The sequence below is a fragment of the Rhea americana genome, unplaced genomic scaffold (assembly GCF_003343005.1).
Source record: "Rhea americana isolate MKP2758 unplaced genomic scaffold, rheAme1 scaffold_173, whole genome shotgun sequence".
Taxonomy (NCBI): Eukaryota; Metazoa; Chordata; class Aves; order Rheiformes; family Rheidae; genus Rhea; species Rhea americana.
Window position 1 is genome coordinate 126,211 of NW_028185850.1, and position 24,048 is coordinate 150,258.

Consider the following 24,048-nt stretch of genomic DNA (forward strand, 5'->3'; position numbering starts at 1 on the left):
AAAATTAAACAAAGAATACATCACTATTAAAAAGCTGAAAAAAGGTTCCTGTAATTATATATCTCTATCAGAGCACAAAGCCTGGAATATACTGACAACAAGATATTTTCAATGTAGGGGAAAAAATGACTTACTGTGTCATTTTAAGAAGGCACGCACATGTCAATAACTATATATTTGCTTGCTTAGATGAGGGGAAATCAATAAACATACTACAAACTCCATATTCCAAGCACACTAAGAGAAATGCCTGGTGAAACTGGAATAGTACTTAGCATGACATTTGTACCTTACGAGCTTGATTCTGAACACCCTGACAATAAGTTAAAACTGTTGTAACACCTTTGATTTCAGAGGAGTTTCTCATGAATCATGCAAATTAGTCATGTGTCACTTAAGTTATCAAGTTGCCATGAGTCATTCATGAATTTAATTACTCATAATTACACTTTAAAGTGAAAATTTTATCATGAAATACTTTTTCTCAAGCTTCTTTTCATTTTGATTTTGTGGGTTTTTTAAATAAGGATCACCTTATATTTTGAAATTTATTCAACCTAAGGATGAATTATAAGGGACTGAGGATATTTTAGAGTTAGTAGAGGCAGAAAAATAACATTTCTCTCTCTAGTAAAAAAAAAATAAATAAATAAAACTGCCACACCACAGGTAAAATATGAAAAGGCATTGTAAGAAGAACTTTCTACTGTCATAAATTAGATTCTGTATATTCTCCAAAACACGGTATATAAACTAATAATATCTGCTTAACAATGAGTGTTTAACTATGATAGTGAAAATGTAGAGTTTACTTAGTTTGAAAACCACCAACACAAATTCAAAGAGATTATAAGAGGCCTGTATACCTAGGATGTAAAAAAAAATCCCTATAAAGAGCTTACTGAAGGTTATGATATTCTGAAAAGTAAGAATGAGTTTTCTTCTACTTACCGTTTCTGCATATTGTCTTTCCTCTCAGACTGGATGCAACTTTCCTTCCTGTGGTTTTAAAAAATGGTACTACAGATCTTGCAAGACTATTAAGCAGGGATAAAGATTTTTCAGAAAAATTCAAAACATGTCGTGTGCATTCCTCCTTCTATACTGAACCAATTTTGAGTTCATGCTACTTTGTTATTACAGAGAAAGAATCTAATAGTTTTCATAGCAACGAGCATTTTTTCTCTTTAGAGGAATGAAACAGAAATGCAGGGCCAAACTTTCAGTGTGYCGTCAGTTAGGAATGCATTTTCATGTCTGCAATTTTTCAGGCATAGCTGAAGTTACTTAAGAAATCTATCTATTTGATTTACAGATGCAATCAGGTACCTGTATATGCAAGTGATTGTAACTGCAGGTGTTAGATTGGGGACTATCGTTTGAAATTCTGACTCAAAGTGCACAAAATAATTATTGTAGAAAATATTTAGGGAATTTATGTGGGTTCATTAAACAAGTAAGCTTTGACACTTTGTATTCTTCCAGTRTTTGAAACTATTTAAAGTTGTAGATAGCCTTCCGGTGGATCTGTGCTGCCATTTTCTTTCCTGCTCTACTTTCTTTTACAGAAAGTGTAAATATAGCAGCATTTGCTCTATCACAAGCACACCATTTATTCTACATAGTTTGTGCATGTAGTTCAGTTGCAAACTTTTATRGTTGAAGGGGGGTTGGTTTGTTTGTTCATTTGTTTTTATATACAGAACCTRGGGGCAAAATCAGGCCCCACCAAAAACTGTCTTAGCGATGCCCTCACTTCCTTCCTCTCATCCAGATGTCAGTGACATCAATGAAATCATTTCTTCTGACACTGAAGGCTCCAGGTAAGACCTTAAGAGTTGAGCATAACAGTTCCAATTTGTCTCAGTGTGTTCCAATCCCACCCTAAAAAACATGTTTACCAACTCTTAAAATCAAAGATRCTGTTTTCCCCTTCTTCTGTCCTTTTCTCTGCCCTTAGATTGTGCTTGTGAGAAGATAATCAATACACGTGAAACAAAAGCATAACGAAAGACGTTATTCTGCCAAATGTTTTTCATGAGACAGATTGACATTGCCAGGCCATACTGCAATTGCTTATGTCACCTCACCAGCATATGGAAATTGATAAAAATTTATAAATTGCTAAGGGAGAACAGGAAGATTGTGTGTAGTCATGTGTATTCACTGTACTCCTTCACTACAGCAGTGGTAAAAACCTTTAGCTCTTGCCATTTTGCTGCTCTGATTATAAATCAGAGAAGGGTAAGAACCACACTCAGGACTTGAAAGAACATATTACCTGTCACTTGTACTGCTTCTAAAACCAAGGGGCACCAAGAGATTTTGTTCCCTTGTACTTAGCACAACGCCCTGTACTGACTGCCTCAGCAACACCACAAGCGCCTGCAGTGGTAGGGGACAGGGATTAGTATTCCCTTTACAAAAATTCCCTTTAGATCACAGAAGGACCATTGCAGCGCTGGAGAGTCTGGCCAGGTAAAAGCTCCATTGATGGCAATTGAAGCTACTGTTTCTGCACAATCCCAARGTTTTAACTGTGTCTGTGGAAAACTCAGTGGCCTCTAGGAAAAAAAWATATATATATATTGAAAACTTCCTTTTTTATAAAAGTTCAGTAAAGACAGTACACTGCAATAATATAACAGATTCTGAAAACTGAAGTATGGCAAAGATTTTAATATTTCATTTAATTTTCTTTGGTAATAATTTTGTTCTTTCTATCTTACCTGGATTTTATCTCCCTMGATTAAGATAATAGATATTATAACCTTCTTTTACAAGAGTGTTATCTAGCTCATTCAATTTAGCCTGTCAATTTTCCAGATCATTAAAGATATTTTTCAGTCTTAAATATCGTCTATGACACAGTCTTTACTGCGTCTAGTTGAAAGCTAGGGGTATATGTCATATGTTTTCTTTTCATTACTTTCCTACAGGATGTGTATTGGTAAAATTCGTTAAGAGGGTTACAAATACTGTTCTTAATTGCCTGGATTCCTGTGAGTATAAAGAAAAGCATTCCCCAAGCAATACTGGAAACAGGGCAGGAAAAAAAAAAAAGGATTTAACCAGGCAAAAATGCAAACTAATTAATCAGGTGAGTTGGAGGGTAACAAGAATTTTAATCAGCTCTTCAAGAAGAGGAAGATCTCTGGGAGGCAGCAACATTGGAGGAGCTGTAGTGTTGTGTGGGGGGGTGGCAAGAGAGTAAGGGCTGGATCTACTTAGGATTTTTTTCTCTTCTCATCTTTAAGGCGTCTACAACCCTCTCTTGAGGAAGGCCTGTCTTCTCCTWCAGGGAGAAACGGCAGCCATATACAGGACAAATCTCTGGGCATGTAGAAGTGCATGAGGTAACGTTTAATAGCTATTGGGCTTTAACAGTTCCTACCACTAATTCCTGAATCACACTACAGGCCATCAACAGGATAATTGCAAAGATTTCTACCTGCATCAGCAGGCCTTGGGCCTGCTCCAAGCAAAGGATGAATGTATGCCTGGCAATGGCAAACAAACAAGGACTTCGCTTCAAGCTTCAGCTGTTGCCTGGGAGGTAAATGTTCTGCATTTACCCGTCTGCTATGATTCCACCTGGAAATGCGCAAACATATCGGCACTTCTTAATAACATAAGATAAGGATRATTAAAAAGGAAATTAGAGTAGAAGGACAAACGTGGCTAGAGGGGCAGTAGCCAATTAACGTATAGAGATTGACTAGGGTATTGCTATGGCAGAATATGATGCCAAATGAGACATATTAAAAAGGTACAAGTGCYAAAATTGAAAATAAGACATAGATTTTAAAAAAATAAATAAAGGAGAATAAACATTAGAGCACAAATTCAGCACTTTGATAGATTAGGAATTCTTTATTGGAAACCACCTGTTGTATTCTTTTTTTCAGCAATTAAAATTACCTTGGAGAAAATGTGATGTTCTGTATGCTTATGAAAAATTCTAGACTTACAACASAAGAAACAGACCTGAACTTGCTAGAAATGAATCAGTGCCTTTTATCCTTCTCCAGAACAGAGAATTCAGTGTTGGAAGAAATGACAATAGCAATACCGCCAACCATTCACTTTTTGACTGTAATGTGATTTTTATGTGGATCCCTTCTTTAAATTGTGCTCATCCCTTGACACCTTCTGTTGTGACAACCAGAGCACAATTAACTTTCAGGATTTGGTAAGAAGGAGAGTAGATCTCTTCTAAACATCCCTTTGTAGGTCACTAAGACATTTAGGAATATTATCCCTCACTAGGATTCAAAGAATAAGGTAAAGCACGGGGGAGATAGATTAGCGCTAAAGAAGCTCTCTTCTTTTAGATTATCACGTAAAGTTTTTTAAACACTCCTAAATGCCTTTGACCTCCAAGCCTTARGTACCTCAATGTGCCATCCTTCCTTCTGCCCTGGGGTTCACCTCCCTTTCCCTTGGGAAGTGACAAACGTGCTACCCGAGCTGCAGATGCAGACAACGCAATTCTCTCTGTATCTACTGTGTCATGATAGAGACAAGCTCCTGATTATTTTTGGCCATTGGAAAAATGACAGGTACATGGCTGCCTACAAAATAGCGGCAACACACAGCAAAAAGAAGGGCAAAAATCGTAAGACTTGTCATGTTTCAACAGGCTGTGACACAACCTTGGCATGTGCTGGGGAGGCAGAGGAAACTGCTTGGGGAGCGTGGAATGTTTACCTTGCAGTCACAGAAACATTTTTTTCTTGGCCTGTCATCACTGCTGTTGAATACTTGCCTGAAGGAAACCGAATGGTTTGTAGTGCTTCTGTACAAACACACCCGCGTGCCTGTCAGCATCAYTGAGGCAAGATAGTCCCACTCTCCAGGCACAGTCGAAAATGTTCTACCCACTCAATAAACTTTGGACCAAAATACCGAGAGACTAGTGCTGCATCTCCTGAGGGGAAAAAACAAGCTAGGATTAGGGAGAGGAGGGAAGGAGTAGAATGGGAAACCTTTGTGAAGAATTCTTCCTGAAAGAAAGTCTCTTAATAAAGAAGTACTCCTATGTGGATGTCAGAAAACACAGAAAGGATGCTGCAAATGCAGGAATAGCAATATTAAGCACATAGAGCAATGCTGCCCTTCAAATGATCCTAATCAGGAAGACTAGACAGTAAGATGCTTGCAAATGTGTAACTACATTCCACTCTGCTTGGCATTATTACTTGATCTTGTGTGTGTATTTAATGATTGCTACAGTATGATACTGCCAGGGTTGACTACATTTTGCACTCCTGAGGAAAATGTGTTGTGGCTAAGCATTAGGACTCTTGTAAAATTTAGCATCACATGGGCCCTACTGTTAAAAATATTGGTGAAAACATATCTTCTCTTTTTCAGTCTTTCCTTGGAAAACTGTTTATTCAATCCTATGACAGATACGGTAATGTCTTTTTCTACAAGCATTTCAAATTAGATCTGAAGAAGCAATGAAATAAAATGAAGACAAAGGACTCGGTTCTTCATAAACAGCCAGGTAGCTAAAGCCTTTTGTCTTTTGCTGAAAAGGGAAGAGAGCCAAAGAAGCATTTCATAGAGCACTGAGATGAAAAGGGGAAGAACATATTATCTGCATCTCTCATGGAAGAACGTATGTGTCTCACCTTGGAGTGGCTGCAGGGAGAATTCCTGTCAGCTTTTAAATGAGTGAGTAATTTGTCTGTGACATGGTTTCACAGGGTAGTTTGATGTAAGAGGCAAATATTTGTGACACAGTGTGAAAGTATTGTTTGAGTTCCTTTTCTTTTCAAAGTTTCAACTAGGAATCAAATTTTTCTCACAAGAAGCCTCTTGCTCTATGTTATGCTATTTTCCTAACAGAGCATGATCCATGCATTACGATGCATCATGTAAACTGACCTGTGGTATACAATGTCTGGAGCTAAAAAGTGAAGTGGCTCTTCAGAGTGATGAAAAAAGTGTCACTCTTTTATTTCAAACCCAAATTAAGAAAACTTCTTTTTTAAATCAAATACATATTTGAACGAGAAATTTACATATAGGTCTAGAGAAGTTTTGTTTTATTGTCATTGGATTTTATGTCTATATCTGAGGGATGTGATAGTACCTTAGCAAAGAAAAAGGAAACTGGAGACAATGATAGGGAAAATGCTAGAAGTAGTTATGTACCTGGTAGAGATATGGGGGGAGATAACTGACCATTAGCCACCAAAATAAAAAAAGTTCAGAAAGGTTAAAAGGTACTGGAAGCAAAGCTGATGGCAATGTAATTACTGAAAATGATTATGATTTTTATTGGCCTGAAGAAGAATTACGTGGAAATATTACTGCAGCTGGTGAATCTCCAAAAGCAGCTGAGGAACAAAAGCAAGTGACATGGCCAAATGACCTCCCTGAGAGTCATCATTCAGTCAATTACAGTGGCAATRCACTTTCCAAGAGACTAAGGATGCTTAGCTTGCCATTTTAGCCCTACAGACACTTTGCAGGCTGGGAAAGGTGCGGGGCACAAAGACATTCATTTTGATATTTTTACTCTGGAATGAAAAAAAAAAATACTCTCTTTCCTCCCTTTTTTCCTCCATCTCCCTTAAATGGCCCCAGTCCTTGTTTGTGGCCTAATCATATAGCAGCCAGATGTTGTTTGCCAGGAAATGGAAGCTGAGCACTCTGCAGGCAACCAGCAGCTGCTGGGGTGGTCTGGTGAACAGTGACTGAGACGTTACCAGATGCAGACTCTGCTTCCAGGTTTACTACTGATTTGCTTGGAGCAAACCATTTCTTAAGCGCCTGCCACCCTTACTGCCATTGGGCTGCTCATGTAGACAGAAAGCTTGTCGAGACAGGGATCATCTTCCTCTCTRCCTGCTTGTACATTGCAAAACCCAGGCTCAGGAGAACCTGATTTCAGTCTAATGTGTCTTTATGACACTCAGTTACTCAAGAAAACCTAATGGAAGTGTCCTATTGATGCACTAGAAGAGGGTGCATCAATAAAGCATGGATTTCAACTGATTTTTCCCACTGCTATGGGAGCCTGGGCACAGCAGAATTCAGAGACAGCATTGAATAGTTTTGTGTCTTCATTCACTATTTTACCTCAATTAGAAGAAAAATACTTTTAAATTTTAAAGCTGTTTGCTCATAGTAAAAGACATGAAAAGAGCTGATGGAAACAATATCTAAAGAAAGATTTCCTGTTGGGAAAATAGAGGCTATATGAATCAATGTATCTCCAGGGAAAGATCAGTTCTTATGGAAATTTCTCATCATAATATTCTAAATTAAATATTTTATTTATGTTGACATTAATTTCTGCCTCCACCTAGGCCACCATGCTGCCCAATAGGACTTGCAGCAAAACTACTATTCCTTTTTTTTTCCCCAATGAGCCTAGCTTTCCAGTTGGACTGCATCTCCCAGATACATCAGTTTCCCCTTGGTGTTGATTTGCTGTATTCCCAAATTTCCAGCTGAAGACAGAAATCGAAATGAAAGAAAAGTGAAATACAGAACTACACTCCCTGAGCTAGATGCATTGATATTGCCAGTTTCCTTTGATTTCTAAGATCATTTAATTTTGAAAATGCTCTTAATTTTTTCACCTGTTGTCCTGAATCAGTTTTCTGTTTAGGGATACTCATATTTTACTTAGACATATTTTCCTGCTTGGACTAGAGAAGCTTGAATGAAAGACTGAGATGGAGCATGGAAAATAAGATCTGTATGTGCTATAGCAAGAAGGGCAGGGAACCACAGTGGTAAAGCCATGAGCAACCACAGAAGGATGAAGAGTAAAGGGAAAAAAACATGAAAGGAAGAACATCTTAAAAATGATTTTACTGAAAGTTTGGTTGTGGTTGTCTTTCAAATTGCACCCAGTATTGTACAGGCTTACATCAAATCAGTCTAAGCCGCGGTCCTCCTGCCTGAAGTCACAGCTGTGGAAATGGACTTCAGAGCTTCTCCTCGTTGCTGTTGTGATAGTGGCATGGTAAGGTTTCCCATCAGCATGGAGACAGCTCCTGAAATCCTCCTTCACATGATCCTGAGCTGACATTTCGTCACATGATGGAGAAGTAAGGAGGCATTGCACAAAACAACAGCATCGCTTTTGGCACGGAGGCTGCCAGGAATGGAGCAGAGGATGTCAGCGATTCTCGGCTGCTATTCGTATCCGGCATTGAGAAAACGTTGGGCAGGGGGAGCATCTTTTTTCCTGTTCCATAATATAATGTCTCTGCCGTTAATAGATAGGAATAACTGCTACTTCCTGTTTGCTGCTGACATATGCATCTTGAACATTTTACTTATTTAAACTCAGTATTTTTGTGATGTGTTTTTCCTCAGTCACAATTACAGAATGCAATAAAGTTACGTAACAAAGTGGAGAACTAGGCCTTACAAAATTAAGACAAGCAAAGTCTTCTTTATGACAGAGGCAGTTTGAGAACCGACAAAATAATAATGTATGTTCTTTCTGTATTGACAGACCAGATTTACAAGTACACCCCAGATATGTTGATCCTCTCCAGCCACACAAAACAGCTGTAAACCCAGTTTAACCTGGCTGTTAGTGAGTTTACAGCTGCTTTGCATCACTAGAACGGCYCAGAGCAGGCAGCCCATACCAGTGAACATGGGCCTGATTGTACACTAATGAACTATGAAGCAGTTTAGCACTTTGGTAGAATGGAAAGGAAATCTTATAGATAGAGATATGTTAAAATTTACACTGGCTTTGTTCAAAGGAAAAAATTTATCCTCTTTTATTCTGAATGGATTATAATTAAGAAAAGCATCAGAGAGAAATTATTCAAGGTTAGCAACTTAAAGGAGCTTTAAGAATACATCTATTCTTTCCAGATATATTAGTGCCTGCTCAGGCTGGAGTTACAGCAAGTGGAACTCATAGTTTAAGTATAAAATAACAGTCCAAAAAAAATCTGCTTATGTAAGCATGTTTCCATTAGGGAAGAAAAATCATTACAGAAACAAGATAAAAAGTTAATGTTGCAAATCTCATTCTCTCTGTACAACTTCATTAATGCTGTATGCTCTGTACGTAGCAAGGTGCTCATCATAGAAATATTTTAAAACACTTGAAATCAAGTCTGCTTAGCTTGTTGTTATCTTAAGAGAACCAAAACTCAGAGTGCTTCTCAGTGCCTTTAGGACATTGCTTTTCTTCTGTAAATAAAGCTCACAGCCTTAAGGCAATCCTCTTGTTGGGAATACAACGCTCCCAGACATAATTTGACACGTACAGAAGGGAAAGAAATATTTTCATAATCTAATTTTTAGGAAATCAAGCTGATCATACTATACAGTGTTTTTCTTAATTCCTTGGAAATGGAAAAAAAAGAGAAAGATATTCTGTTGATGACTGGATCTCATTCATTTACCTAAATGAATCACGCTCAGTTAGCRAGGAAAAGCTGAGATGGGACAGCTCATTAGCAGAGGAGTACGTTTTCCTCCACATTCCCCCCAGTATTGCACCCCCAGCAGTGCAGGGCCCATAAGCAYGTAGCCACCTAAGGGGAGTGCAGTACACGAGCTAATATCCTCCCCTCTCCACAGGCTTATTTTTATCTCTGGCAAGGGCTATGCTAACCGCAGATACACGGCTTCCCGTTCACAGCTGAGAAGCGTCCAGCTGGCCCAGAGCACGAGCATGGAAAGCTGGTGTTTGCCTGCAAATTAACACACGAAATACCTGCAAAATATTGCACTGATTTGGAATACATGTGATCCCAGGAGGGATAAAAAAATGCCAGTTAGAAGAGAAAGCCAGCGAAGTCTGGTGTTCAGGCTGTAAGATATTTAACCTTTTTTCTTTCTTGATTATTAAGCATCCCACACACTTTCAGTAGTATAATCACAGCAGTAGTAGTAGTAAAAATAATAAGAAAGCAGGGTCTGAAACAAAAAGCAGAACTGAACTCAAAATACATTGGAAGTTATGTTTTCTACTGAAAATTATGCGCTAAAAGGTATAATTTAAGAAATCACCATTAATCAGTAGGAATAATAAAAGGTTGAATTCTTCGTGAAAAGAATGAGGATAAAACTATTCAGAAAGCTTCTTTTCTCACTGAAAATGCAAAACTGAATGATGAATCAGCTTGTGGCATGTCACTGGAGTGAAACGTCTCTTCCCTATGGGTTTGATAAAACTTAAAAATAGAGTCATCATGTTACTTTTCATGGGCATCTCAGTTCTTAGGAAAAAACACCCACAAATTATGTTTCCCAGGAAAATACAAAACCATTTAATAAAAATAACTACTTCAAASAAGCAAAAGGCTTGTGGACACTTCCATCAAACATAATATTTTTATAATAATATAACAAAAGTGTAACAAGAAAATCATATCAAAATGCCAAAGAAAAGTCTGGTTTAGAAGATGCATACTAGTACAGTCTCCCTTTTTACACAAAACAAGAAATGCTTTATTTTATTAAATCCAGTCAATTTGAGATAGAAAGATATTGTCAACAAATATAAGCAATTCTCTGAGTATAATCCTCCTTCTTGCAGAGAAAATGATCTTTCATCAGTCACAGGGTTTGCAAAGCTGTATCCAGACTGCTGCAAGACTTACAGACCACACTCAGTTGACATAAAGGCCTGTCACAGCCTTGATTTCAAAGGAACAAGCCTAGTTTACATCCACAGAGGACCTGGACCCTTATTTATTATGACTATCTGTCTCTTTTACTACTTCTATTACTGTCTGCGTGGAGGAGCAGATTAACCAAGCATCTCTGGCTGGGAGGACAAATACACTCGCAGCTGATATCTATGAGGAAGGACAGATGTTTTCCTAGTAGTCTGCTCCCAGAGAATAGATTAGTTTATGGAGGAGTCTGTCCGCACTCATTTAGGGGACAGTTAATTTATAGGTTGGCCTTCAGGCGCTTAGGGGGCAGCTTGTTTCCTGGGAGCAGGACTTGGAGATCAGAGAGGCAGATCAACCGCTGGCAGGAAAAACAAAGAAACAGATTACAAGTTGATACTTTAGGATCTTCCAGATTTTTTCCTCAGCATGAATATATGTCCCCAGAACAGAGGTGCCTGCAGCAGTTTATCCTATGCTGGGCTGCAGGGCTGTGCCCCATCAGCAGACAACCAAGGCTCAGGTCTGTGCTGGCACTTTGCCCCCGTTAAACCCCTCAGTGCTTCCCTGCATTTGCTCCTCTTCCAGAAAAAGCCTCGATGCAGACAAGCCTCCAACTTGGCCAAAGAAGTGCCTCTGCTTTGGTGCAGAGGCTTTTCTCTGCTTTGCACTGCCGTTCCCCACGCGGAGGGAGCCTGCAAGGCCGAGAGGGGCAGCGAGCCGGGCGCTGCCCTTCCCGCCGCGCTAAGCTATTACAGAACGGGCAGCTCCACCTCAGAAACGAACCATAACTGCGAGGGACCCTGTGCCGTAAATAAGCGTCGGTCTTGCTGTGAGAGTGTGTCCTGGTTTTGCCCAGGAGCAGGTACGGAGGCACCGTGCTGCTCGCAGGGCGGTGGAAATGCTCTGCGTTTCTTGTGTTTAGAGAAGGAGGCACCAGCCGAGTGCTCYGGCACGAAGGGGAGCTAGCAAGCAGGAGCGAGGGGAGCTCACCCTCAAACCAAGCTTGCACCCGAATTGTTTRTTGACTTCAGACCTCCGTCGGTGTCTCTGGAAAACGTGAGGAGCCCAGCTCTGAGCTCTGCTGGCTGATGAGGCCAAAGGGGAACCAAAGCAGCACGCGCAATACATGACAGTAAAGTGAGGCTGCACCACGTTGTGAAACAAGGCAGGTGAGCGGCACGGAGACTGGGTTTCACCGACCAAGGAAGGAGGCTGGTGCTTCGTGACTCGCTCCTCAGCTGGCCAAACTGCACAGAGCAATGCAGAGTACATGTCAGCTTAGGTTTAACGCCACACGTCTTTTCAGGGAAATGGGAGGGCACTGGCATAACCTTGGGGGGTAGCTATTGTTCATATCCTATAAAAACATGTAACTCTTTTTTTTTTTTTTTTAAGTGAAGCATTAGGAATGGACGCCGCACACCTGGCAGATTCAAAATACCAAGCAAAATGAGCTCATCACAAGGAGCACTGGCACTGCCAGACCACTGCAATGCTGTATTCATACCCAGGGGTGACCTAAGAMGACATTAGAGGAGATCAGATATTTCACCACTGAGCCACTGGCTTCTTAACATTGCTTCTGCTCAAGCACAACTGTAAAAACTAAAATCTCTCCAATTCATTCGTTAGCAAATTTCAAATCACAAAATGCTATTTAAGTAAGTGAAGTGTTACTTAAAGGGGCTCTTACCTCACCCCAAACCTCCTTCTTTTGGCTCATATTCTTAAAGAAAATTTAGCATTGAGAGAAGCACTGAAATATTTTAGGTTCTGGCGCTCTGTTGGAGTTAAGACGGAACAAGATTAGTAACTAACCTTAGAATATTTTAAAACATCTTGAAGAACACTGAGTGCATGGGACATCAGTTAGCTTTTCTCTCCCCAGGTACAGGGAGAAATTTCCGTGTTAACCAGTTTATTTTGTGTGTGTCCATCACATATGGACACAAATTCCTATGTTGTTCTCTGTAATGTCTAGAAATGGCCATTTCTGGAGGCAGGATACTGGATAACTAATCTGATCTGGTACAGTATTTCCTATGTTTCAAGAGACAAGAAAAGCAGGATGATGGTCTGCCTCTCTACACATGTGTGCAAAAGCCAGAAGGATCCAAGTAAGAAATCAGGTGAGAGTCCGTGGAGTGAAGCGTTAGTAGTCAGCCAACCAGCTAATTATGTGTAAACTGGCAAAGCTACAAGTGACCCCAGGAATATACCAAAAGTAGTGGTAAAAGAAAACCCTATCAAATCCCTAAGAACACATCTTTTTTTTYTTTTTTTTTCCAAAAATCTCATCAATAGAGTAAATTTTATTAGAAGCACTGATGCAAAATTTAACAGGAGTAGAGAGAGAAAAATATGTAGTTAGAGAGTGAGCCAAAGGTTGTACAAGGCAGATTACTGATCTTTCCCCCTTTAAATTGACTTGGTTTTTACATTTTCTTAAACATGAAACTGCAAAGTATACAAGGATTAAGGTGGAGCAATTTTTCCAAGATGCAAGTTTGAAAAAGATCTCTGTTAGCCACAGATAAATGTTTTTTTCACAGGAATGATATATCTGAACTTCAGCTAAATATTACTTCTTCAAACGGGGAGTTTTCATGTGGAAAAAATAGAGAAACATGCTATTTTTTTTCATAAAGGAGGAGTAGTATTTCTTACCCTCTTTTCCTAGAATCACTGATGCCTGAAGGCCACCTTTCATTAGGCTCAATATTAAGAAACAGATTTTTTTTTTTTTAATCAGGGACAAACGACTCTCTTTTCTAAAGAAAAATATCTCTAATAATTTTGTCTTTATGGAAAAATTCAAGTATAAATCTAATTTGGTTTCTGATAAAAGCAAGCAAACAGGATAACTCTACTGAAGAGATTTCTGCATAAATTAAGCAAGGTAAATGCTTCAGCTACAGAAATCCTCAAAACCCCCTGCATTTGCACCATACATTTTGATTCATATATTTCCCGAGGTTAGGTACGTTTAGGAAGATAAGCATTGCTGAACGGCCATGCTGTGAAATGAGACCTACAATGTTTGGTTTTGTGGTAGAGGTAATATTAGCATTCTTAATTCACAGAAACAAAGAAAGAGTAGCTTGTTTTTCTTATTAGTATTCAAAGCATTATTTATAAAAATATAGAATGCTGGAGTATATCACTTTGTAGGTGTTATCAGCATGAATCTTGGATATTGTGTTTATCATAAGCAGCATTGCAATTACATCCAAGTGAGTTTAAATAAAACAATGCAATCATGTTTCATTCATATCCTGCATAAATGTGTACCTGTGTTTTGATAGGAATATGTGTGTGTGTGTACAGGCATGTATAAACTCAAAAATAGGAAAGTAAAAGAAATATATTTGCCCAGAGAGGTTTTAGAGCTTCCATTCTTGGAGATATTCAAAAGCTGTCTGGTCAGGGTCCTGGGCAACCTTCTTGAACAGAGSGGTTGGATTAGATGATCTCCAGAGGTTCCTTCCAACCTCAACCATTCTGTAATTCTGTGAAATATACCAAAATAAATGTAAAAAAAATAGTGAAAGAAGTATCTAAAAAAGAAGTAGCCAGTATACATGGTGTTTCTCACTGGAATGACCTGGAGAGTATGGAGGATCCTGGTTCTGTATTGGGTCTCTGCTGTGAGTTGTTTCCAGAGGACGTCTGCTTGTACCTTCTGGCTSCCTGAGGTGCTCACAGAGATCAGCCTCTTACAGCCCAGTGCCTAACGCTCGGCAACCCAGAGCAGGGCAATGCTCACGCTCTCTACGGTTATCACATTTTGGGCATAGYTGTGGTGAATCAGAGAAATATTGACAGCCATAAATATAGGTCATGCTGCCTAAAATAACTTTTTTACAAATATATGTTCAGAAACTTAAAATTGTATATCAGTCTCGTGACTGTAAAATTACCTATCATAGGTTCTTTCAGGGCTAAAAGTGAATCCTGGGTCTCTTTGGGATCTTCCTCTTCTTACAATAAAAAACATCTTGTTTTATTTCTGTAATCTGTGTGCTATTAGACTTTTACACATAAGGAACCTGCCAGTTTTCCAGGACTCTTTCTTAATCATCTGGAACAAAGGCTACTATAATTTTAGGATGTTTGCTCAGGAGAGCAAACAGTTGCATGGCAGGTTAGGTTGCAATGAATAGGGAAAAAAAGCATCAGTTTGAAACTGCTCAAAAGTTTGAGCATTGAAAGAAGTTTCTGGAGAAGGGAATGGTAGGCAGATAAACTAGTCTGAAGGATATGATACATATATTATATATTTAACCATAAGACTCTCACCCACTTCACCTCTTAGTGACAGATGAGATCATGTAACGCGTACATTAGAAATGTCCAGTGTATCATTCAAAAAACAATGGAAATTGTCCACCTTTTTGTCTTTTTTGTCTTTTTATGTTACAGCAAGAGACAGCAGACAAATAAGCCAATCGATCATTGCTTATACACTCAGACTTGTAGAGCTTCCAGGATGCTCTATAATTTGTGATTTGACCTCTTGGTACCTTCCTCTTGCTGAGGTTCTCACAGAAAAAAATGATGTGCCAATGAAGAGTGACACAAGATTCATCTTATTTGACTGGCTAGGTCACAATGACAGTTTGGGTTAGTTTATAGCAGTCTCTGTAATGGCTGGGAAAGGTATAGAAAGAGTCTGTGGAGCTACTAGCTGAAAGTATCACCAGGAAAACCACAAAGCACACTCAGGTCAATTAGATGGAGCACCAGGTGATCCATAATATAGATACTCTTGTGATCTTCCCTTGACTTCTGCAGCAGTGAGCATGACAGTAGAAATCTCTTTGATTAAACAAGACAAGAACCGCTCTGCGTAGCATCTTGCAGCAGTCTGCACTGCAGCGTATCCGCTCTTTCCTCCTGTTGGAGGAGAATTGCCTCAGTGCAAGCAAAGCCTTTGGTATTGCAGAACTGGTGCCACAATTTCTGCACTGATCTCACTTGGCTGCCAACGAATGTTGCCAAAATCAGTGAGAGGCTGCATTCGTGTCTGGCTGGTCCTTAAAACCAGAGCCGACCAGCCGAGGTCCCTGGCAGCTGGTGTTGCCTGCCGAGTGCTTAATGTCCTCTTTGGAGCTGGCCCAGTGCGCTCATTGCTGGCCTGGGACCGAGGGGCTTGGAGGCGCATTCTCGTGCACCTGCTCCTTTAGAAATCCTGTACAATTGCATCACGTTATTACAGCTGCAGCAACTGCTTGCGATCCTCCTCCGACATGAGCCTACAGAGCCTCAGGTACCCTCCCTGCAGCTGTCTCTTGCCTATGGCAGAGGCCAGAGCATTTAGAGGCACTCTAAAGCTGTAGTAGCTCACTATTAGTGGTAAGCTTTGTGGTGGTGACCACTGGCAGGGAGTTACCACCGATATTTGTTTATGCATTAGGAGGGCAGCAACAGCAGTCCCAGTGGGTTAGCCACTTTCCTGTCCTGTCACCTTTGTTCTCTCTCTCAGGTCRTAAATTAATATACTGAATGAAACGGGATGTAACAGGGAGTCCTTCAGCATCCGCTAGAGATTCYCTGTCCTCACACACCCACTCGCCTCACTCACTGCTCTGAAGTTTCCTTGTGATTTATGGCCCACTGGCAATCCACATGGACCAGGATTGAAAACATTGCACAKAGTGAATCAATTACAATGTACTAGATTTATAGGACACCTACTGTATTTAAAAATAATTGAACTGTGAAATTGTTAAGTAAACTGAGACTTTCTGTAAGCATGAGTGCTAGGTAATTAGAAATGGGACTATAAAAGAACAAGAGTGTATTAAGCAGGAGTGACAAGAATGAATGTTAAATTTCTGGCACTTTGGAGGTGTGTTTTTTACTTCAATTTGTATAAGCTAACATCAAATCTAAATCTAAACATAATAGGAAGTATACATGGAAGATAAGTGGTACAAGAGAATCTCCAAGAAGCAAGGATGAAAATGGCATTAAATGTATTGGAAAAATAGACTAATTTCTGATAAAGTAATACTGAAAATTGAGATGTAATATCTACTGCTGAAAGTAAAACTAAGTAAGAAATATTGGGAGAAACAAGCATAAACTATAAATACTGAAGAAAAAGCTTTGTTAGCTTAAATAACTTATTTTAGTACTGTACGATAAATATGGAGAATCATATTAAACATGGCATTTTTAGAAAAATATTTTTTAATACTACAGAATAGGGCAAGGAAGATAATTCATGCAGTGGCTTTCATAGAAAGCAGTGATTCCAGTCACACTAAGAAGAAAAATCACAATAGCATTTTAAGTAGAAAAGAATAATTAGCAATGTTAAGATGATCTTTTAAGAAGAGATTGAGTATTGCAGTCACAAATATAGGCTGCTAAGAAAGTGAATATATAATCAGTATTACCGTAGGCATAAATTATTTGTTTTCCTTAGTATTTCATCAAGTAAAATGAGTGACATTTCTGACTCTCAGGTACATTTACTACTGAATGAGGGCTACTGAAGAGGTCTCTTAAATGTCACCTCCAGCAAGAATTATATAATTACAGTTCCTTGATAAGACAAAACTCTGGTCATCAGCAAGACACACTGCAGCCTCTCGGGGAGCTGGAGAGGGGAGAATACAGAAAAACCTGTTCAGGTCATCCTTTAGCCAAAGCACTTGCATCCAGTAATGTCAGCAGCAGGCATCTCCTTGGCTTAAGGAAGAAGAGAAAACTCASAAAATCAACCTTAACTGGGAAATGCTTTCTGTCTGCTTCCCTCTCTGGTCCACAGACAGGGTGCCTGAGGTTTGCCCCCAGACCCTGCATTGGCTATGGGAAGAGCTTGGGGACAAGGGGAGAACACAGCTAGCCGTGGTGGCCCTCCTCTCCCTTCCACCCTCTGCATCCCAAAGCCRGTTTTCCCGGCCAGCATGATGCAGATGGCCACCAGCTCCTCACAGAGCACTCCCATTCACCTTCACCRCAAAATATTTTAACGGCAGCTCTAGACAAAAAGACAACTGCTTGATGATAATCACAGAGTCTCAGTGACCAGTTTGAGAATAGAGCTGGTCAGATCTCCGAGCTTTGGATTTACTGACAATTTAATGTTAAAAATCAAAAGTTACACTCATGTTGTCTAGCTTTCCACTTGAAATGACCTGAAGTTTCATTTTGCAGTTTCAGAAATTCATTCAGTTTCACTATTCATATTTGTATTGATTTTATTGAGTTTCACAGCATGTCAATAGTGGGAATACATGATATGTCATATGATATCCCATTACATTTATTCTATTGTTAAATTATTAAGAAGCCTTATTAATAATGATTTACTATCCTCTTTTCAGATTCATAATATCTTCAACTTCTTTTGTGTTGGCAGCTTGTTGCATAKCCAAAGCTTTATCCCAGGGAAAACCTTTGCAAGGACAGTTTCCTAACTACCAGTAAAATTTCATTTATCCTGGCAAGCAATTATTCATAGGAGTAGTGTCATGAAGTCAACGGGGCTGTTGGCATGACTAAGGGGAGTAAAGATGATCACAACAAGGCAACATATATCTAAGGGTTTAAGGATGTATGGCATTTGATATTTGATACTTCATGCCTACCAAGTTGAATAGGAGCTGAAGGGGCTCAGCACTAAGAGGCATTTGGCATCTCCCAGGATCAGCCCTYTCAGCTCCAGAAAGTGAACTGTCTCTTGACTCATCGAAAAGATATTCTTTAACGGTTTCTCACAATAAAATCCTAGGGGTGTGATAGATAGTACAGAATTCTGTCGTTACCCGGTGGTCATATGGAATAACATAAATTAACTGGTCATTAAAAAAAAAAAAGCAACAACATCTAGGAAAATAATTGTAACTCTATCTTCAGAAATTCACTGTGCATCTTGCGAATTTTAATAAGTGGCATAGTCTGTATGGTTTCTTGGTATGCTGTTATGTCAGAAAATAGGAGTTATATTCCCAGTAGCCCCTCACATAATTTTTATAGTATCATTGCAATATACCTCTACAGTAGAAATCTCACTATAAAAGTAAATAGCAATATTCTCTGAGAATATTTTTATTCTCATCTGCCATGCTTTTCTAGCATATATAACGTATGTTTGTTTTCCCCATCAATGCATAACAATAAGAGTGGCTGCTCTGTCCGATACAATCAACAGCCCATGAGAAATTTCATAGAAGCAGGTTWTGGTGGGGAGGGGAAGGATAAAGGAGTCACAGATGTTCAAAAAAAAATTTTTTTTGTCTTCCCTTTGTCTCTTAACAAGATGCAAATACCCTTTCTGTCTAGCATGCTAATTTGTTTAATTTAATGTACATTTAGTAATGATAACAAGGGAGAAATGTTTAACCTAAGGTACTGTACTTTGCACTCAGAATAAATTGCCGCTTTAAAATGTGCTTGCATAATCTGTGAATTTAAACTCTCAGTCCTGGTGAACAGCTCCTGTGATACTGTATTTGTGTTAGAGGAAAATGTCCATTAACTTTCAGGGGAAAGGACGCTAATCCCCAGCGAGGATGAAATTCAGGAGAGTCTAACAAGCCTGCACCTTTGATCCACTCTCCACACAGTGAAACTAGACAGGATTATGCCAAAGCCCTTTACAAAAATACTTGGGAAATTCTAAGTCCACAAGTATCTGAAATCCTTGCAATCTGGGATGCTTTTCATCAGATAATGTCTCAGACTTTTACCTCTTTCATATGCAAGTCAGTTTACGGGAATGACAGGAGGAAATGTCACTGAAAACCTCTGTGAGGCCCTCATGCTCTGCCATGTAGCAGGCACTGCCCCAGTATGTGAATGCAGGAGTTTATATAAGTTAAAGCATCACTTTTCTGCTTCCTTATCTTTGTCCCTCTCTCTAAAAATAATTGGATTACTGCAAATTTAAAAGATTATGACAGGTGATATGTGGTTAAAAAATTTCTCAAGACAAGGGAATTTAGATATCCACGAATGTCTTGAAATATCTGTCAGAATTATGCTATTTTAAAAAAACTTAGTTCCCTCTTAGCTATATACTACAAAGCCTAATATGCTTTTATTGACAGGCATACTAGTATTTGAGCAATAGTATCAAAATCATTCCTACTTGATGGCAGGTTAGTGCAGAAGAGCAACTCACGTCTGCTAACATTTCAGAACACACTGCTAATTACCATACCTATGTTTTGACTAGTAGCGATACAGGAATCCTTTGCAGAAACCTGACTCCCTAGCGAGACAGACCACCATATCATTTCACTGCATTTGAATAGGATTTACATGACAGTTTTGGTTTGAGAAGGTGGTAACAGTGCTGCAGAATTTCACAAGTTGACTGTGATAAATGCAGCACCAAAAGTAAATTACTTAATAGACAATGAACCCCAGCATCTGTTATTACTGTTTTTCCAAGACACAGGATTTCCTTAATTTTTTTCATATTCAAAGGCGTTTTAGCATTCCAAAAATTGCACTTAGAATGCAACACATCAAAAATCTACAGATACTGCCTAGGTGATTAATTTAATGGAAATTGGCAGTGAATGTTAAAGGAAATACTTTTGAAAATCTCACTTTCACTCTATAAATGAAATATTCAAGCTTACTTAACTGTTCAGCTTTGTTTTAAAATTAGTTTTCATTGTCCAGCTTCTAAGTACCTATAAACTGGATTTTCTAAAGGGATCAAAGAAGATATTTTCAAACAGTCATTCCTCAAGAGGGATATTTCAGGTGCTCAGAATAGCTCTCCTTAGCTCCCAGCAACAGTGTCATTCAAGCAGTCATAGCTGAGGGAGCTGACCTGAGACATCTATTCTCTATTTTACTCCTGGACTCCTGCTGTAAGTTCAGTCTCATTCTGGGCAAGCCTAAAGTGATTTTGGTTTCCTGTGCAAGTCAATGGATACCTAAATGTCTGTGAAATGGTATCCTGGCAGCAAGGTAATCCTCCTATATTTTTTTTAATGACAATGTTTTTCACTGCCACCCTACCTCATTAATCCTGTCTCTGAAAGCTGAAAAAGGAGGTTCAATATATCCATATAATGGGTTGCATGTGTTTTCAAGGTCTCTTCCATGCCCACTTTTCCCTGTCTTAAAGAACCATTATTAAAGATTCTGAATTATCTTGCATCCTATAGGATTTTAAACTAGAAAGCATATGTCACTTGGTAGTTCAATAAATTTCTGAGGATATTCTCTCCCCACCTTTCCTGTGCCAACTCCAAGGCTCAGTGCTCTTGTGCAATGCCTGCTGAGCAGCTGGGTACAGAGGCAACCTGCCCAACATTTGCAAGCAGTAACAGGGAACAAAATGTAGGTTCTTAGGACTACGTGTAGAAAGTAAGGAGAAATTATTTTATTAATGAACTGACAAAGTAAAACCTTTGAATACAACAAATAGTTAAGCCATGCGATTCCACACAAATCRTTGTGTCCTGCTACCTGCATAGGCTTTTTTGGAGCCTTGGAGGAAAGAACTAGCCTAGCACAGAAATGGAGATGGTCCACCAAGCACATGTGGTTAGGGGCTTACCATTGTCTCATTTTCCTGGTGAGAAACGGAAACAAAAGACTGAATGATTTGACCAAGGTCACATTAAAAAATTGTATCAGAGAAAGGAAATGAAATCAAATTTCTGGAATTCTGTACAATTGCGTTGCTGAAAGTTTTGGATCAACTTTCCTCATCACTATTGCTTTGAATATTTTCCTAAGAAATCCAGCGCTCCATTGCAGGTGATATGCATGCTGTACTCTTGAGTCCCACTTATTTCTCCAAGGCAAAGAACTATTTTCTCCCAATCATTAAATAAACTATTGGAAAAGGCATTGGTTTAAATAAAAGATTTTATTCTTTACCACCGAGTGAATACACATCAATAATTGCTTTCAACTTCCCTACGGGAGCTGAGAAGCTGGGCGGAGCAGCAGACTTTTGGGTGTGTTTCATAGAGCTCAGAGATTATAGGAATCCCTGGAGCTTCTCAGAAGGAAACCACCCTGTTCTCAGCGCATAGCTCAGAGGCTGCAGTTTCAGTACACGTGCATGTCAGGACTGAGGCCAGACTTCGGCCCAGTGAGGTGGATGACRTGGAGCTGCCCTGCACAAGCTCGTGCTGCGACACCTCAGTTACAAGTACCAGTGACTGCCTTTCTCCAGAGCCCTCCTCCCCTTCTGGGGCTGCCGAAGAGTGTGGCTACAAAATCCTGCACCCCCAGCGGCAGCTGATCTTTCACTCCACACATATCCACCAAGAGATGTGAGGGTGTGGTAGAAAAGGGGTTTGAAACACACTGGACCCCGGTAGAGGCATCCTGCATGATGTGGAATTTTGATGGGAAACTTTCTCTTGGAAACCTTTCTCTATGTGCAGGCTAGCTCTGCTCTTACTCTTACAATCCTTTCTGAAGTTATGAATATTTTTGATTTTTTTTTCCACTGCTATAATTTGATTGGGGTTTTTTTAGGTCTGTGACTCTTGTTTCTATGAGCACGCAGTTTGTGTGTACCTGAGAGAGCAGTCTCTGGGCTTGTTAACAGGAACAAGTAACAAATCAGATAAACTCTGTGTGACTGGCCAAAGAGAATAAATCTCTCTAAGAGCATAAATCAGTCTCCCGGTGCTTGTCTTYGTAGAGCTTAAGGATAGTGTGACAAGCAAAGAGGGCAGAGATCAAGGACTGGAGCAGCTAAATTGCGTTGCAAGGAGTTTTTATTCTTTTGGCAATTAATTACCAAGAGTGGGCTCAATCTGCAAACACATTTTAAAAACACTATTCCTTACACTTTTGACCAAACAGCAAAAAAWATCAAATTGCCTCAGTTCTGTGAAGATAGGCAGGGATCTTGAAATATCACAACATATCAGTTGGAATATTTCAGATGAAAGTTTGGACATAGATAGAATTTTAGGGAGTGGGGAGCAGAGGATGGGAAACTTGGCAACTTTTTTACTTAGGTTTTATTTGTGTGTGTTTGTTTAGGTTTAACTATTCTCATATAAAAATTCTTATTTTTATATAAAATATTACCTACCCCTTCATGAATGTCTCTTTTTGGCATAGTAATTTGCAGGAGGAAAGTAAATATCACTTGTAAGAAAATACTTTTTATGCAGTCACGCATGGCAGGTTATCAAGGCATCTCCCAGCTGGCTATGAAACATTGATCTTGATCCTCACTAACTGCACAGTCACATTAAACTGCTCCATCAAACCATTGCAGACTTAAATCTTGATTGATCCAGCCTTGAAGAAGCACTGCAGGCATTGCAACGTTCCCATTTTAAGCTTCCTCATTGTGATTTCCCAGCCAACAGCAGTGCGTAGGAACGCAGCAGGAGATGCCTGGGGCCAGCGCTTCTGGCTCTCCAGCATCCACCAACTGCTTTTGGCACAAGTCGTGCCAGTTTTCCTCGGCCTAGCCCAGAGCAGACTCACAATCAGAAGAGCACTAAATATGTCCTTTTTGGTCTCCACTGAGGATCCGGCCCAGTACTTCTCATGCAGAGAGAATTACAGGCCAGAAGGGACTGCTCTGCTCAGAGCTATTTCTGAAACTATAAGCAGTCCTGCATGTCCAGCATGTGAGAGTCATCACCATCTAAATGCTAATATACTTGCTCCTTTGTGACAGTTAAATCATCTAGCACACCCATCCTTTATTTAAGCTTGCATTTGTCTGCTAACATAATGCACTTGCTATATTAAATGTACTCTAAGTTCCTATCAAAAAGAGTTGAAACGTATTTTTTTATCCCTCAGTAGTTCATTAACCCTCCTCTTTGCTACTTTTTCCTAATTATTTTCCTTACTAAATGCCTTAAGTCACAGAACATTGCATTTACTCACTGACAGCCTACATTCCTCTCCCCAGATTTCATTTCTATGTAAAGAGTACTTTATTTTAACATTCTTCAGCCATTCAGGATCTTCAAACATGACCATTGCTAAAACACAGCAAAGCCATCACTCCTTAATGAAAAAAAATGGAGTCTTTTATTCAGCCAGGCTCTGCAGCTCTCCCCTTTGAGAAGTGCTGCAGGGAGAAAAGGATGCTACCACGAGGAAGGGATGRGGTGAAGGGAGAAGGATTGCAGAGAGCACATTTGAGCTTCCTTTGCAGGCATGAGATTATATTCCAGACTTTTCCTGGCCGTCTCATGGCGGAGTCTAAACCATAGGGCTCTGCCTGCCATAATTACCTTCATCTTTTGCASTTGGGTACTCAGCCTAGCTGATCACTGCAGAAGGGATTTGATTCTCGTTCAGAACATACAAACCCATTTTTTTAAGGTCAGATGATACCTGGTGCATTCTTTATCTTAACATCTTGGATTCTGTGCTATAAAACACAGAACGTTCTTTGCTAAATGCAGACATACGAGSCTTGGTTTTCTGTATGCTCTGTTTTTCTTATGTATAC

The 24,048-nt window shown here is 39.5% G+C and overlaps 1 protein-coding gene across 1 annotated transcript in view; it reads right to left on the reverse strand.

Annotated features, from left to right (window-relative positions):
• Nucleotides 1–13,970: 13,970 nt before the first annotated feature.
• LOC146597967 (uncharacterized) overlaps nucleotides 13,971–24,048 on the reverse strand; it is a 66,323-nt gene continuing 56,245 nt past the window's right edge. The window contains exon 3 of the transcript XR_014895354.1: nucleotides 13,971–14,131. The gene's annotated coding sequence lies outside the window, so the exon portion shown is untranslated. The remainder of the gene's footprint in view (nucleotides 14,132–24,048) is intronic.